We start from the raw sequence: 15,114 nt of genomic DNA on the forward strand, positions 1-15,114 counted from the left end.
TGTTGCATTCGTGGCTCCGTTTGCCAATTAAGGATACATATACTAGGTTTGTAGGAATGCAAAACATATGAATAGGAAAAATCGTATGAATAGAATAGAAAACCATACGCAAAAGTGAGAATTGAAAAACAGAATCGGCGGCTCCAGATGCTGTGATCGCCGTCAGCCAGGGAGGCAACTCTGGATGGACGTACGAGGAGATGGCATATATATTCCGATGCGGCGGAGACAGTGGACATGAACTCCACATCCCGCTGGCGACCAAGATTTTGTTGGGAATATGCCCTAGAAGCAATCATGTATGATGTAATTCCCAATGTATTCATAAATATTATTAAGTTGTCCTTGTTTGAACATCTGATATGTATCATTGAATATGTGATTTGATTGTGGAACTATGTATTCATGTTGTTCATACTAAATTGTCCTTAGTCATTGAGGTTGTGCTGGACACATAACCTAGACTAATGTGAAAGTTGGCTGATGACTCGGTTTCACTTGTCATGGGCATGGTGATGTCATTCCAGCTTACACGGACTCGGCTAAAGAGTTTAGCGAGTTGGACTGACCCATATTGAGATGCAACGAGTAGGTCGTCATTTGCATGTCTCAATCAATGTAATCCTTAGACCTGAGGTTATCGCACAATCCGAGTTGTGGATCACCAACTTAGGTTCTGTCAAACGTTGTTCCGTAACAGGGCAGTTATAAAGGCAGAGTTCGGGTTGACTGAGAATCAAGCTGTGTGATGTGGATAACCAAGATGGGATTTTGCCCCTCCGACTGGAGAGATATTCTCTGGGCCCTCTCGAGTGATATGATTCGGGAAGCATGGCCATGCGCGACTTGGTTAACTGTTAACCGGGTCGATCGACTAAGAGTTAGTCGGATGAATCGTATATCACAGATCGAGAAGAGAGTTGAACTATTAAAGGGATGACGATTAATCGCCTATAGTTCGACAAGGTATATCGTGAGGCAAAAGGGACTAAGACGTATGTCACATTGGAAGGTACGTCGTCATGACTCGATGGTACTTGGGAGTCGGCACGTTCTGCTAGGAGCCGCTACCGATTGATCGATTGTGAGTCAGACTCCAATCGTGTCCAAGTCGCCATGAGCCTGCGGGGTCACACACTTAAGAGCGGGAGCAAGTATTTGGTCGGGTTGGACCCGAACTGGAATTGGGCTGACAATGCGAGTTGGACTCGCAGGGTGGATGGGCCACAAGGCTTGGAGCCCACTTCCACTCGATATATAAGCAGGGGCGTGGGATGCCTAAGGGGCACGGTTTTTCCACTCTCATGCGTTGAGAACCCTAGCCCGATTCAGTTCAACCGTCGCACCGGACCTAGCAGTTCGCCGCCGGAGCTCCTCCTCGCACGTGTGGATACCGGCAGAGGTGTTGTACGTTCAGCACTTCGACGATCGCGGGATTGGATCGGCTGGATCGGATCGAGGGACTGCACTGCATCAAGGCGCCGCATCAATAATCTGCAACTGCGCGTCTAGTGGTAATCCTCGTGGCCTTCTACCTCGGCTAGATCTTGGGAGTTCGCGTAGGAAAAGTTTTTTGTTTATCTCTACGCGCCCGTTCAGATTTCTGTAGCGCTCTCCCTCCCTCTCCATTCTCCTCCTGATTCCTCTGTTGAATCCCTCCGTCCCCTTGACATTCCTCTTACCAATCACTAAGATCGTTTCTGCGTACCGATTTGTCTGTGCGTCTTTTTTTTCCAATCCTGCATGCTTGCTTGCTTAAGTTTCGCGTGACTTCTTGTTTGCAGTTGACAGTTTGCCGTGTCATGGGTTAATGTTGCTGCTGTTTGAGACGCCCTCTGGCTTCGCACTTTACACGTTTTATGGGGCTTCCTATATATGGCTTTGGATGTAATGTTCTTCTTTCTAACCTTTGTCAACCATGTCCTTGCTTGTTCATGTGGTCTACGCCAATGACCTAATTTTCTATTCCATCATTTGTCTCCTACAGAATCTCTGGTTAGGTTTTGGAGACCCCCACCTGGCAAGGATGGTTAGTTCCAACGACTTTCCTTGCTTTCCCTTCTGATTGCTATTGTTATCTTATATGCTTGTTGTTAAATTCCATCTTTGCATTAAGGGAGAATATGAACTCGTGCTCTTTGTTTACTAATAGCCTCAAAACACATTTTCTCCCCAATTCTAAGCATGCAGCATGATGCTAGTTTCGCTGAAAGGTTCAAGGATTCTAAATAATCAATCAATGCAATCCAGAGACGTGCATGATAATTAATTCCTTAAATGTTTCTTTGTGCCCATGAACATGCTTGCTGCTATTTCTTTATCAGGCGGTTCATCCGAAGGGATTTCTATCTTTTGAGGACAAATCCAGCGCCATCAATGCTGATACTGGTCTTGACAACCAGCTTGTTGCTCTGATCAACGACTAAAGAGGACCGCTTACCAACGAGTCAAGGACTAATGAAGTTCCTGAGTAATCGTGGATTTGATGTCAAACTAGAGATGGTGAGTTCACTAGTTGGACTTGACATGCTTTCTGATTTATAGTTCCCTGCTATTTAGTATTAGTTTATGTTGACAAATTAGGTAATTTCGATGAATATTTAATCCAGAAGGACAGTGTGTAAAACATGTAGCACATTATATCATGCAAACTAGACAAATTAAATAGCAACACACAGCAATAAAACTCATCTAATTTCACGGCATGAATAATAGAACTACTAATCAAAATCAACAAGAAAGAGCAGATTACGTACGGTGCTGTGCTCTTTTCTTGTGTTTGTTTGTTGAGGTCGGTGACGAGTCCGGTGGCGTCGATGTTCATGCCGGCAGCAGCAGCAGCCTTGACTACCTCCTGAGCAACGGCCAGTGCCTGCGCTTGCGCCTGTGCAGCAGTTGCCTGGGCTTGAAGTTGGGCAGCCTGCTGCTGTGCTTGGAGTTGTGCAGCCTGCTGCTGCTGAGCTAGAGCGGCAGCCTGAGCCGCGGGATCTCCGAGGTCGTCGGCCATTGGTGATGAAGATGCCGATGAAACAGAAACGTGAAGAAGCGAGCAGTCCCGTGAGAACGCTCCCCAAAAACCTTATCGACCGTCTCCCGGGCAGGATCTCGAAGGTCGGGGTTCCGGAGGCCTGCTCTCCCGGCGATCTGTGCACGCAGTCGACGGGATGGAGTAGCAGTTGGCGGCGAACAACGAGATTGGATCGTGGGCGTGACGGCTAGGGGTTTTTTTGCGTCGTTTTTCCGGAGGCCGGGGTAGTCTTATTATATAGGCATGCAGGCGGACTTCGGTTCGGTTTAGGAAACCAAAACCGACTCCGCAATTATCGGGATTTGTTACGCGTCCGCAACGGATTCCGACTGCCAAAAAGATAAGCACGACCCGGGACGGCTCGGGCTCGGGCTCGATCCACGAAACGCGGCGCGCGCGCGTCGTGACGAGGCGAGGCGAGCGGAGGAGGAGGAGCGCGCGTAGGGATTTCCCTTGCTCACTTGCTCAAGAGGTGAGAACCAACATACCTTATATATTGGTCCAACTCCCCCTAAACTAGCAATGTGGGACTATTCCCACTTCCTCATCCCACTACATGAATGGGCTTTTGAGATTTTTCAGAAATTAATTTCAGATTGGTCCTTGGGCCTAACCCAAAATTCCAATAATCCCCCACAATATCTCATAAGCACATAAAATTGCCGTTGATCCAAAACTCTGTTTTTGATATACCAGCGTTTCAGTGGAGACCGGTTAAGGTTGAACATCTACCTAAACAAATTGCTTCACTCACGCACAACTGAACAATGGACAAACCTTGAATTTTCAGTTTTCTATGTTAGAGCTTCACTAAATTGTTGTCTGGTACTGGGCTGCCGAATGCTACCCCGCAGTGTGGAGCATACAAGTCATTCTCCAGGCCTTTTCATGAGCTTACTAGAGACCACCCAAATCTCATAGACTGCGACCAACAGTCAGGCTCATATAGGTGTGTTATTTAGAGACTACTCTGTAGGATAGTATCTCCCTTGCAAATTAATGCAACGCGTTAGAACACATTAAGTTAAACAACCTACCATACAGTACACGAGAGTAATGCATCGTCAACGAAGTGGGATAAAGAATGTACACTCTCCTCAGTTATCCAATGACTTGTTTCCCAGGTCCTAATTCACGGGATCTCCGATCACATAGGTTGGTTTACCGCCATGGTAACTCACGTGGGTCGCAATCCCATCTCCCTTGATGCAGATTCTATCACATTTCTTGATAGACCCTTTGTAAAGGGATCTGCCAGATTTTTAGCCGTTGGGATATATCCCAATGCTATTATTCCGGAGTTTCTCATTGCTCTGACAGATTTCAGACGTCTCCTGACGTGTCTTGATGACTTCATATTATCTTTAGAACTGTTCACTTTGACTATCACAGTTTGATTGTCACAGTTCATAAGAATCGCCGGTATTGGTTTTTCAACAATCGGCAAGTCCATCAAGAGCTCACGAAGCCAGTCGGCTTCAACTGTGGATGTATCTAATGCTGAAAGTTCTGCTTCCATTGTTGATCTGGTTAAGATCGTTTGCTTGCAAGACTTCCATGAAACAGCGCCCCCTCCGAGTGTGAACACATATCCACTCGTGGCCTTTAGCTCGTCAACATCAGATATCCAGTTTGAATCACTATAACCCTCAAGTACCTTGGGGTACCCAGTATAGTATATACCATAGCCCATTGTGCCCTTTACATAGCGCATGACCCTCTCGAGTGTTGGGTTCGTTGCATAGGAAACAAAAAATTTCCTACGAGAAGTGCGGAAGAAAACCCAAGAATATATATACTAGATGTATGCAACGAGAGGGATCATGAACACCATACCCTCGTAGACCGCTAAGCGTTACGATCACGAGATCGTTGTTGGTGTAGTGGAACTTTCAATGAGATTAATCTCAGTGCCGAACGGACAGCACCTCCTTGGTATCCACACGTTCAGCTTCACGTCGTCTCTTCCTTTCCTTGATCGAGCAAGCGAGAGGGAGAGGTAGATGAGATCCCGGCAGCACGACGGCGTGGTGACTATGGTGAATATCCCCACGGGCCGTGCACGTGAGAAGAGGAGGAGAGGAGGGCTCAGGGGAGAGAGATCCAACTGAACGCTTGGTGTATGCTCCCCCTTGCCACCCCCCCTCTATTTATATAGGGGTAGGGGAGGGGGTGGCCGGCCAGATCTGCCCCCCTTTCCAAAAGGGGGCTGGCGGCTAGGGGAGGGAAACCCTAATAGGGTTTCCTCCCCCCCCAAGTTACCCTTTAGCCCTAGGGTGGGCTGGCCGCATGGGCCTTGTGGGGGGCAGCCCCCTGGCCCATTAAGGCCAGGGTACTCCCTCACAAGCCCATGTAGCCCAGGGATAGGTGGGCCTCAAGGTGGAAACCCCCGGATCCCTCCGGAACCTTCTAGAAGCTTCCCGGTCAAAAACCGGAAAATATTCCGAACTTTCCGGAACCTGAAAACAACTTTCCATATATAAATCTTTATCTCCGGAACATTCTGGAGCTCCTCGTTACGTCTTGGATCCCATCCAAGACTCCGAATCATAATTCGATATCATCATCATTTATCTCATCTAACCCAAGCAACATGAAACGTTAAGTGTGTGACCCTACGGGTTCGAGAACATGTGGACATGATCAAATATCAATAACCAATAGTGGGACCTGGATGTCCATAATGGTTCCCACATATTCCACGAAGATCTCATCGGTTGAACCACTATGTCGAGGATTCAATTAATCCAGTATCCAATTCTCTTTGTCTCGCGATATATTACTTGCCCGAGATTTGATCGTCGGTATCGCCATACCTAGTTTAATCTCGTTACCGGCAAGTTCTCTTTACTCATTCCGTAATATAATACCCCCGCGACTAAACATATTAGTCGCATGCTTGCAAGCTCATTAGGATGTTATATTACCGAGAGGGCCCAAAGATATCTCTCCGTCACAAGGAGTGACAAATCCCAGTCTTGATCCATACAACCCAACAAGCACCTTCTGAGATATCTGAAAAACACCTTTATGATCACCCAGTTACGAGATGACAGTTGATGCCCACAAAGTATTCTTCCGGTACTAGGGAGTGGCATGATCTCATGGTCTAAGGAAATGATACTTGACATAATAAAACATAAGCAATTTAAACTTAAGTGACACGATCAAAAGCTATGTTTAGCTTTGGGTCTGTCCATCACATCATTCTCCTAATGATATGACCTCGTTATTAAATGACAACACATGTCTATGGTTAGGAAACCTTAACCATCTTTAATCAACGAGCTAATCTAGTAGAGGCGTATTAGGGACACGGTATTTGTTTATTTATCCACACACATGTATTTGAGTTTCCAATCAATACAATTATAGCATGGACAATAAACATTTATCAAGAACAATGAAATATGATAATAACAAATTTATTATTGCCTCTAGGGCATATTTCCAACATCGAGTGCATTCCCATGATCATCTTCCGGATTCTTATTGAACCGACTCAGTTTGCTCACAGCAAAAGAGATGTCAGGTCTAGTTGCGGTAGCCAAATACATGAGTGAACCAATAACCTGAGAATATCTCAGTTGGTCTCTTCCAATTCTGTGATTTTTTCGAAGCAGAACGCTTGGATCATAAGGAGTTGGAGAAGGTTTACAATCAGCATATCCGAAACGACTCAAGATCTTCTCTACATAGTGAGATTGCACCAAAGTGATCTCACCATTGTCGCCTCTCACGAGCTTGATGTTCAGAATAACATCAGATACACCAAGGTCTTTCATGTCAAAGCACTTCGACAAGAAAGTCTTAACCTCTTCAATCACTTTGAGGTTAGTCTCAAATATTAGTACGTCATCGACATACAAGCAAAGTAAAACTCCCCCACCCCCACCATGGCGGTAGTATACACATTTGTCAGCTTCGTTTACAACAAAGCCGTCAGATGTTAAAGTTTTGTCAAACTTCTCATGCCATTGCTTAGGAGCTTGTTTCAGGCCATATAGAGACTTTAATAACTTACACAATTTGCCTTCATGACCCTTTATTACAAATCCATCTGGCTGGTTCATGTAAATTTCCTCGTCCAACTCTCCGTTAAGGAAAGCTGTCTTAACGTCCATTTGATGGACGATCAGACCATATGAGGCAGCCAGTGATAGTAATACTCTGATTGTGGTCAATCGAGCTACAGGTGAGTAAGTATCAAAGAAATCTTCACCTTCTTTCTGGGTAAAACCCTTGGCCACAAGTCGCGCCTTGTACTTCTCAATAGTACCATCAGGCCTAAGCTTTTTCTTGAATATCCACTTGCATCCTACAGGTTTGCACCCGTACGGACGGTCAACGACCTCCCACGTACCATTAGCCATGATAGAATCCATTTCACTACGAATGGCTTCCTTCCAATAGTCTGCATCCGGAGATGCAAAGGCCTCATCAATGGTTTTAGGGGTGTCATCTACAAGGTACACAATGAAATCATCACCAAAGGATTTAATAATCCTTTGTCGCTTACCCCTAAGAGGGGCTTCATTGTCATACTCCTCAGGAATCTCATCGCGTGTTTGTTCAAGATTTTCCACTGGGATGGCGGGTTCAGGAGCTACACCATGATCCTGATGTTCCTCTGAACTGACGGGTTCAGCAGGTACATCATGATCCTCTCTAGATGTGCTATGCATATCTCTCATGGGAAATATGTCCTCAAAAAATGTAGCATCCCTGGACTCCATAATTGTACAGACGCTCATGTCAGGTACTCCAGAATTTACAACCAAGAATCTATAGCCGACACTTCGAAATGCGTAGCCAAGAAAGACACAATCAACCGTTTTTGGTCCAAGCTTACGTTTCTTGGTGATTAGCACATTGACTTTCGCCAAACAGCCCCAAGTCCGTAAGTAAGAAAGTGTGAGTCTCTTCTTTTTCCATAGCTCGTATGGGGTGACTTCTTTATCTTTTGTAGGAACACGATTTAGGACATGACACGAAGTCAATAGCGCCTCCCCCCACCATGCCTTGGATAAACCAGCAGTGTCTAACATGGCGTTGACCAAGTCAGTCAGCGTGCGGTTTTTCCTCTCAGCAACCCCGTTTGACTGGGGCGAATAGGGAGGCGTCCTCTCATGGACTATGCCATGTTCCTCACAAAATGAATTAAACTCACTGGAGAAGTATTCTCCACCGCGGTCAGACCGCAAACGTTTAATTTTTTTCTCAACTTGATTCTCTACTTCAGCTTTATAGATCTTAAAATAATGCAATGCTTCATCGTTTGATTTTAATAAATACACATAACAGAATCTAGTCGCATCATCAATGAAAGACATAAAGTAACGCTTTCCACCTTTGGTTAATATACCGTTCATCTCACAAAGATCAGAATGTATAAGCTCTAACGGTGCTAGGTTCCTTTCCTCAGCAGCCTTGTGAGGCTTGCGAGGCTGCTTCGCTTGCACACAATCTTGGCACTTCGAACTTTTAGCCACAGTGATTTTAGGAATTAAACTCAGATTTGCTAATCGCGTCATGCAACCAAAATTAATGTGACAAAGTCGTGAATGCCAAACATTAGACTCATTATTAATAGAATTGACGCTGTTCACGACCTTATTACAAAAATCCGAAAGGGATAAACGGAACAAACCTCCGCACTCATAACCTTTACCAATAAATTGTCCATACTTAGACACGATAACTTTATTGGACTCAAACACTAACTTAAATCCGTCCTTGCAAAGGAGGGATCCACTAACAAGATTCTTCTGAATGGAGGGCATATGCTGCACGTTCCTCAGCTGCACGATCTTTCCCGAAGTAAACTTCAGATCCACCGTGCCAACACCATGAACAGAAGCATGGGCGCCGTTCCCCATCATCACTGAGGAGCTGATGGCCTGATATGAAGAAAACAAGGAAATATCAGCACAAACATGAATAGTTGCGCCTGTATCGACCCACCAATCGATGGACTGACATACAGAAAATATAGTAAATAAATTACCATACCTGCCTGCATCTTCATTGTTGCCAATGGTCAAATTAGCAAACTTTTGCCGAATCTGTCCTCTTTTGCGCTCCTTGCAGTTACTCGCCCAATGGCCAAGTCCTCCACACACAAAGCAAGGATCCTTGTCCTTGTTGCCTCCTTTCTTCTTCTTCTTGAAAGTGGTAGTGTTCTTTGGACCAGCATTATTGAATGCCTTTCCCTTTCCCTTGTTGTTACTGTTGTTGTGGTTGTTCCTCTGAACCATGTTGGCAGTGGACGTACCCTCTTGTGTGTTGCCTTTGGGGCCAGCATCTTTTGCTCTCGCCTTCTCCTCAACATCAAGAGTCCCAATCAGGTTCTCCACAGAGATTTCTTGTCTCTTGTGTTTTAGTGAAGTAGCAAAGTTCCTCCACGAGGGAGGAAGCTTGGCGATGATGCCCCCGGCGACAAACTTGTCGGGTAGTGGACACTTGAATTGCTCAAGTTCCTTAGCCATAGTCAATAACTCATGAGCTTGTTCCACTACAGATCGGTTTGCAACCATCTTATAGTCAAAGAACTGCTCCATGACGTACAGCTCACTGCCAGCGTCAGATGCGCCAAACTTGGCATCGAGCGCATCCCACAACTCTTTGGCATCCTGATAGTGCAGATAAGCATCAACGAGCTTATCTCCCAGCACACTACAGATCGCACCGACGACTACAACACAAGCCTCAACATACAACTGCTGAGAAGCAATTGTTTGAGTCTTCCTGTGTTGTACCGCCCACCATGCGCCCATAGCCACGAGCCACATATGACATTTATACTGCCACCTCTTAAAGTGCAGTCCAGTAAACACAGGTGGTTTCAATGCGACAGCAAATTGAGACATCGAAAATTGCCTACACGCATAAGGTTTTTGGATTGTTGACAAATTAGGTAATTTCGATGAATATTTAATCCAGAAGGACAGTGTGTAAAACATGTAGCACATTATATCATGCAAACTAGACAAATTAAATAGCAACACACAGCAATAAAACTCATCTAATTTCACGGCATGAATAATAGAACTACTAATCAAAATCAACAAGAAAGAGCAGATTACGTACGGTGCTGTGCTCTTTTCTTGTGTTTGTTTGTTGAGGTCGGTGACGAGTCCGGTGGCGTCGATGTTCACGCCGGCAGCAGCAGCAGCCTTGACTACCTCCTGAGCAGCGGGCAGTGTATTTAGGAAACCAACAATTATCGGGATTTGAGATAAGCACGACCCAGCTCGGGCTCGGGCTCGATCCACGAAACGCGCGCGTCGTGACGAGGCGAGCGGAGGAGGAGGAGGAGCGCGCGTAGGGATTTTCCTTGCTCACTTGCTCAAGAGGTGAGAACCAACATACCTTATATATTGGTCCAACTCCCCCTAAACTAGCAATGTGGGATTATTCCTACTTCCTCATCCCACTACATGAATGGGCTTTTGAGATTTTTCAGGAATTAATTTCAGATTGCGCCTTGGGCCTAACCCAAAATTCCAACAGTTTATACGTAGCTTGTGTGCTCTGGACTTGGAAACCTTTATCTCACGGACCAATGTTTGGGATTCAAGCTTTCATAGAAAGACTTGCTTTTAAATTTTCTTTAGCTATGAAGCATTGCCTTCTGTATCCAGGTCAATGAGAAGATTTATTTTACGGCATTCGCCTTGTTTAATTGTGATGATGACGACAAGAGGAATTTAGCAATCTTACGCGATGCTGGTCTCTACATTAGAGATATTTCTGGCATTGCTTGTGAGGATTGGGAGATACTGAAGCTTGCAATAGCTGTCAAGGTGATATATGTCGCCCTACAGAAGAACTCACAGATTTTCATGTGGTAAATAATACTTGCTATTTTTGTATGCGGTCTCTGCTGCTCGGTGTGCATTTCATGGAAGCTTGTATATATATCATATAATGTGTTAAATCATGCTCCTTTCAGGTTCTTGCAGAAGATGTGGTATCAAAGTTGAAAGGTGATGCATGGAAATATGAAGGTGTCGCAGTTAAGGTCCATTGGCTGACTGCCTACAGATCAGTTGCGTCTAACCATGGTCTCAGGATTGAGAAGAAGAGAATGTTGGGGTCCTTGGTTAGGGAAGCTAAGAAAGCATATGAAGCAGAAGAAGCGGAAGTATGTCAGAAGGTTAATAAGTTGCATGAAGAGTCGCAGCAAAATTTTGAAACGAAAGCTGTGTGACAACAGTGGTGAGGGTACTCCCCATAAGCGACATAAATACTGATTAAAATGCTGGGCAGCCTACCATCTATAGGTCAAGCATTCTGATTCAAGGGTCTCATGCTCTCTTGTCTATGTCCGAGGGTGCTCTTTAATAAGATGGGAGTCGGGGACATGAGCTTGAGGTTGTCGTCGAGATTGGAATTCATGGACAACTTATTACTTGTTCGAGTTCATGATTAATTTTATGCATTGTGGTAAGATATAGACCTGCATGGTGTTTGACAAAACAAAACGACCCTCGATCTCGATGTAGGGCTGTATAATCGTGCTGTAAAACTAGAGATTCCGAGTAGCATCGCCTCGCCAATGAGGAAGAACAGTCACACAAGATAAAGTAAAAAAAGAAACATAAATGAATGTGGAGCACTTCTCTTTATTCAATACTATAATCAACTTGTGTTTACAACACGGGGCACTCCATTTATATAGGGGTGCCTATTCATGGTAAGATTCGTATATTACTAGTCAAGTAGCCCACACGTAGGACTAGGACTAGACCTTCCAGAGTCTTCCTAATTCATCTCCTATTTGGTTTCATGACATATACTCAACCTTGTGCTATTTGAAGTTGCAAGCTAAGTTTGCCTTATTCCAGGTCACTTTTTGGCCTCAACAGGAAAAAGTGACTAAAACCTACTTATTTCATACACTGCTTCCTAGCTAGCTACTCCCTTGGTTCTTTAAACTACTCCACTGTTCCCATGAATTAGCCTTTATAGTGTCATTTTCCCTCACGGTAGGTCACTATAAGGGGTTGATTCATGGGATTGAGGGAGTAATTAATTCTTACACTATTATTATTTATCCCCTCCTTTTGACTTTTAAGCCTTCCTTTCAGGGATATATAAACCTAAAATACCCTGGAGAAAAACTGTCCAGCATCATGCCACGCATGCTCAGCGGTGTGTCCAACATCATACCACACATGCTCAGCAGTGTTTCCAACATCCTGCCACGCATGCTCAACAGTGTTTCCAACATCATGCCACGCATGCTCAACAGTGTTTGCAAAGTTTTGAAGTTCATTATAAGCTTCTTGAGCTAAGCTCATTGCGCTGTGATAACCTTGTTCTACCATGTTTGGAAGATTGTCGAAGAATTCCTTCAAGGGATGCTCTAAATAATCAGTGTAAACATTCACAAGAACATGTTCAACATGCTCAGCTGCAATAGTTATAACACCTGCTTTTACAGCTTCCTTGAACATGCCTCCTAGTCGGTATGGAACTTTTCCGACCCATACCTGCCTCATCCCTGGCATTTCGCACCTCTTGTGTTGCTAGATATGTACGGCTGCAAAAAACATTGTGTCACCGTTAAATTAAATGTTGACCTTGCTTTTAAGTAAGCTTCCTGGTGACAGACTAACTAAGTTTCAAAATGGTAAAATATATGTGGTCAAACTTGTTGCGAGAATCAAATAAGATTACGATATGATGAAGAGGAAGAAAAGTCAAATCTGCGAGGAAGAAAGTCAAACCAAGAAATGTGGACTTAAGGAACCAAACTCTTAACTGAGCAACAAGTTAACCTTGAGTGGTTCGTAGACAGAGAAAATAGAGGAACTCGCAGATCAAAGAGAAAAGGGAGAGAACCCATGATATGCTTGTTAACACTGCAAATCAGAATCAGACCATCGCTTGCTTCAAAGAAGCTCTTATCCTGGGATGCTGGAATATTTGGAATCATCGAAACCATATTATTTTCCAGAATGAGAATAGGAGATTAGATTCAGCTTTCCAACTTTTTTTAAATTATTTTACTCATGTCAGACACCGTGCCAAACCAAGTCTGAAAGAAGGAATGCCGGCATGGCTAGACACTTTATGATTTTCCTCGATCAATTTTGTAAATATCCATTGTACATACCCATCTTCTATAAATGAAAATGACACGGTAGGAACCTTCCCTACTGTTTTGTGTCTAAAAAAAAGGGAGAGAGCCAGGTGTATGCACCTCAATTTGCACAGGGGTTGTTCTTCGGTCTTCAGCTCTTTGCTCTAGGGTGGAGGACGAGAGGAACGGAGGGGCTCTATTTATAGCCGCAAAGCTGGGTTTACGTCATTCGCTTTGTACTAGTAAGAACCCGGGGCCTGGTTGTAGCCTATTTGTCTTGCATCACAGCCAGGTTATTCGACATGGTTCTGGAGCAAGCATAAATTGAATGGTTGGCACCTCCATTCCACTCCTGGGTTCGGCCATATCCATATGGCATATTCCATTTTCTATATGTGGCCTTCATCATATATGCTAGGTTAAAGCTTCAGATTCGCGGGCCGGTCGTTCCGTTGCCACACCTGTGTTCATAACGATCGGCTTAGCCACGGCTCCATACCTTCGCAGCTCGCGTTGCGTCTGCTCGGCTCCAAAGTGTCGTGGAATGTCCGAACGTCGTGCTCTCGGCGCACTGGCAAAACGACCAGTCGATGGACGCGCCGGAGCCCTACATCCGCATGCGCACCGGCGACGAGATTAATCACTCAGAGATCCACTACCAGGAACTCCATTCAATAGTGATGTAATAGGTATAAAAGACCCTGAGATACCATCAGATTCTGCTTGAACAGTATTCAGCCACTCGATATGAGACATAATACCGTTATCCCTTCCAACTCTTCGTTTAGGCATCATCACCAAATCCTGAGACCACAATCAGTAAATATAAATAAGACATGAACAGTGAAAATGGTATCAACACAAAGACCTATACCTCTGTTGTAGTGTAAGATTTCAGTGGACTGGACTCCACAAATCTCAGTCGGTGTTCTCTTCTGTCACTCTGCAGGCATGGAAAACATAAATTTCTGAGCTAAGAAAACGCACAAGCAACCTTTTGTAGTCTGTACCAACATATATGACGGACATAAACGTTAAGAGATGTTAGAATTCAAGTGAACAACCTACACACAAACAACATATCAAGAGCAAGCCTATTGGCACATACATCATCCTTTTCCATATGTGTCTACTGTGTATGGCTATTGGCAGATTCACAGACAACATGTGTGGATGTCAATTCAACAAATTCCAATTAAAGAAGTTAGAGCTGGTATGCAATCTATTTGCACTGATCAAAAGCTGCAGTCCTGTGAGTACTGAGTACTGCCAAACTACAGATGTGAACTGCACATAGTTTATTGCACAAGTAGCAGGCTATGGTAATACTAGATACCAGTTAAGATATTTAGTGTGGAATAGAAATATGCAAGGGCAAGTGAAAGTCAGAAAAATTTAGAGGCTAGTGAAACATCTTATCCTTATCTTTAAGCATCCCTGAAACTAATGTCAGATTGCCCATTTGCATCAAGAAATCTCCTATAAGACATCTCCTTCAATCGTTTTTGAACATCAACATTCAACAGCTTGCAATTAGAAAAAAAAAACAGCAAATTTTTATTAGATGTATATATATTATCCCGCCGCCGGGCATACCTCCCACCCCCACCCCGCCCCTGGCTATCCCGACGGGCATACCTCCCCCCTCTCTCCTGCGCGTCCTAACCCTAGACCCCCAACCCTAATCCTAAGACCCTAACTCTACTCCTAATCCTACCTGTTCTACTCGACTTGCAAGTGATCCAAGGCTCGCCTCTATATGCCGGTGCTCTTCCATCTCCGCGAGCCGTGTGAGACTAAAGGAAATACAGTAGCACGTACCGGAATAGCCTGGCCGCCTTCCCCGGCGCGAATCCACGAGGACGCCGACAGCACGGGAGAACTCCGCCGCCTATCCTGGGCCTCTGGTCGCCGGCCGGCCGGCCGGCCGGCGAGCTCCTCGAAGCAGTCCGCCTGAGAGCGAGAAGACGATCCAGGGCACAGAGAGAAAGAGTCG

This window comes from Brachypodium distachyon, chromosome 2 (genome assembly GCF_000005505.3).
Source record: "Brachypodium distachyon strain Bd21 chromosome 2, Brachypodium_distachyon_v3.0, whole genome shotgun sequence".
Lineage (NCBI taxonomy): Eukaryota > Viridiplantae > Streptophyta > Magnoliopsida > Poales > Poaceae > Brachypodium > Brachypodium distachyon.